The following is a 3,959-nucleotide window of genomic DNA, read 5'->3' on the forward strand; positions in this document are numbered from 1 at the left end:
AAAAGATTTCACTAATATATTGTTGAATTTAAACAAAAATATAAATTTGATTAAAGGTTGGAGGAAACAAACATTTCAAGTCATGATTTTAAATCCTCAAGTTTAGTTCACATATAGAGATTTAATGCACAGAATCTGAACGCTGCTTCTCAATGATTTTTTTTTTTACACTATTACTTACAATAAACAAAGTTAGGTATTCAATGTATTTATTTATTATCACAAAAAATATTGAAGTAATTGTTCTTATTATTATGTGGTATATTTTCTGTTACTTTTAATCATAAGTCCTCTGCTTTACTTAAAGGCCCCAGTATGACCTCCTGATTGTGTAACAGCCGGTTTAAACCAGAAATAACGTACTATAGGATGTGGGATTTGTCAGATATTAGAGGCATTTGGAAGCAGAATATAATCAGTATAAGTTGCATCCTATCGGAAAACGTGTCCCATACGTTGAAAATATGGGTGGTTATAATTCTGGTTTACAGAAAGGTTTAAATGCCCAGACACAGACAGAAAAAGGAGAGAGAACTCAGGGCTTTATTGAAGACAGGACATCTTTTTTCAGCAGCCCTTAGGGTTGACAAAGTGTTCTCCTCTGCTCTACCTAGGCAGTGTAATTTAATGTCTGATAATAGAGAAAACTAAAAGGAACTTCGACATGCTCTTTGATTCATTTTCTCACTCAAGAGAAGTAGTAATTCCACTACAATTATTATAAAGGAGTTCAAATGAGCACAACCATAAACATATTTTGCATCAAAGTACCACATACACAAAAATGCAGCCGTAATAATGATATAATGAAACATTTGCAGTTTGAAAAAATAAAATTCACCCTGAGAGGTAAGATAAATAAATATCTTTTACACAATATGGCAGCCATTTATGGACTATTATATTTTAAACTATAATTTTATATTATACTAAATATAATCCCATGAAAAATTAACAACTGTAAGTTTTAGAACACTTGACATCCTCCAAGTTGTATTATTACTATTTAAATCTCTTTCTTTTATTTTTAACCTGATTATTATTGTTTTGATATTTGATTTGACTCCACCTAGGTTTTTATTTATTTATTTATTTTTTATTGCTTTTATGTTTCTACCATCATTCTGTTCTTTCGTGTTGATTTCAAGCATAAATGAACATGTATGTTTTTATTTTTGTATGTGAACAAAAGAAGAAAAAAAAAACAATAAAGAGAAGTTGGAAAAAAATGTATCAGTAATATCGTTCCAAATACATGGGTAATACTAATAATCAGAGGAAGACAGAGTACTCCAGTTTCAGGAACAGAGTGGTGCAGTGCTGCCTTCCTCCAGTAGGTGACAGTAAGACAACCCTAAACTGTGCCGCTGCCGCTAAAGCTCAAAGTAGAAGAAGAAGACGAAGAAGAAGGACGTCCATAGAATAAACCAGCACCATAGACCAGCACCCTACAGGGCTCTGCAGCCACTGCAGTGAACCAAAAGCAGTCAAACATGTGCTGGAAGAATGTAAGATGTACGATGCTGAAAGAAAGAGACTTCTAGATCAGTAGTTCTCAACCTTTTTGAGTCGCGACCCCCAATTTAACATGCATGTTGTCCGCGACCCCCACTCACTGAACAGAATCTCACACGCACAGTTCAGATCACCCAAAAAATAAACAAAATTACCTAAAAAAGGAAACACAATGACCAAAAAAGACACAAATTGAACACAAAATGATCAAAAAATGACCAGAAAAGACACAAGATGACCAAAAAAGACACAAAATGACCCAAAAAATAAACAAAATTACCAAAAAAAGACACAAAATGACTAAAAAAGACACAAAATGACCAAAAAAAAGAAACGAAATGACCAAAAAATAAACAAATTGACCACAAAATGATAAAAAAAAAAACCACACAAAATTACCACAAAAAAAAAAAAAAAAAATACATTAAGTTATCAAAAAGACTAAAACACATTAACACATGAACACTTTAACACAGTGGAGACAGAGCTGACTTCCAAAATGATTTGGCGACCCCCAGAAATCATCTCGCGACCCCAATTGGGGTCCCGACCCCAAGGTTGAGAATAGCTGGTCTAGAGGATGGGAAACACAGTAACACCCTGGAAAGTCTACTTGGGAAAAAATAATTCAAAGAAAACAAGCCCCTTTTTAATTACCTGAGGGAAACAGGACTTATAGAAGGACTTTAGTTATTTTAATTATTTATATTTCGTCACACTATTAAAATAATCGCCTAAGTCATTTTTTTGCAATTTTTTTTTTTTTGCCTAAATCATCTCCTCATGACGCCGGCCACCTATGGTAAACTAACCTACATCCTCAGTTGATCAGATCATGTGATTTTACCCCTTTAAGGTCATCACTTCTTTGACAATTTGCCACATTCATGAACCCAGCAAAGAAGAGCTAGAGGGAGATTGTTTAGTTTATCAGTGTTTTACGGTTTAAACTAATATTGGTAACACTTTACTCTAAGGTGTCTACATAAGAGTGACATGAGCGTGTCATAAACATGTCATGGGATGTGTCATGAATATTAATGACACTTTGATGTAACATTGATGCTCATGATACTTGTCATGTCATGTTTCTGACAGGCTTGTGTCACTCTTATGTAGACACCTTCAAAATAAAGTGTTACCATATCTTGCTGAAGTCACAAAGGCATGTTCAAAAAATTGCCTAAGTCATTTATTTCTCTTAAGTTACATAATTTACACACAGTGTTATTACTATGCCAAAAAACATCCTTTGTTACATCCTTGTTGAGTGAAGTTTATATTTTTTACATTTATTTATCTTAATTTCATTATTATTATTATTATTATTACTTTATTTATTTCATTATCAGTATTATTATTTTCTCTCCTGTCCGCTGGACTCCATAGAGGAGGTGGGTGAGAGGAGGATGTTAGCCAAGCTGGCATCCATCATGAACAACCCCTCTCACCCCCTGCATGACACTGTGGGGTCTCTGAGCAGCTCCTTCAGTAGCAGACTGTTACACCCACGGTGTAAGAAGGAACGCTTCCGCAGGTCATTCATTCCAGCTGCCATAAGACTGTTCAACACCTGCACAATCTGAACATTTTTGCATATAATCTGCACTCTGCACATTCTCCACTTAATTTGCACTAAGTTGTATATAGTATATTATTATTATTATTATTTTGTAGATTTTGTATCTTGCTAAATGTCTTTTCTTCAATTGTTTTTTATCTTATCTTAATATTGTGTGTTTTTCTGCGGCTGTAACAAAGAAATTTCCCCGCTGTGGGATAAATAAAGTCAAATCTAAATCTAAATCTAAATCTAATCTTATTTTCCTGTCAATCTATTATATATCAATTATATATCAATCTATTATATATAATATATACTGTACTATTATTATTATTATATACCGTCTAGTCACTATAGCTTCGTTGCCATCATATCACCAGTATAATTACCTTCATCTTGTCAACCATCCTACCAACCGATGTTCTTTTTTAACTTCTTAAGTGTCCTTGTTCTATTCTGTTTTTTTTCTATTGTTGTTTTTATTTATGCTACCTCAGTATTTTATTCTATTGTATTTTATTGTACTTGAATACCGAACTGCTGTGACAACCGAATTTCCCTTCGGGGATGAATAAAGTAATCTATCTATCTATCTATCTATCTATCTATCTATCTATCTATCTATCTATCTATCTATCTATCTATCTATCTATCTATCTATCTATCTATCTATCTATCTATCTATCTATCTATCTATCTATCTATCTATCTATCTATCTATCTATCTATCTATCTATCTATCTATCTATCTATCTATCTATCTATCTATCTATCTATCTATCTATCTATCTATCTACTGTTCCACACTCCAGTCGGTAGGTGGCGGTAATGAGCCTGTACGTTGGTCCGCCAACCGCCAATAAAACTCAAAAAGAGGAAG

Source organism: Centropristis striata, chromosome 5 (genome assembly GCF_030273125.1).
Source record: "Centropristis striata isolate RG_2023a ecotype Rhode Island chromosome 5, C.striata_1.0, whole genome shotgun sequence".
NCBI lineage: Eukaryota > Metazoa > Chordata > Actinopteri > Perciformes > Serranidae > Centropristis > Centropristis striata.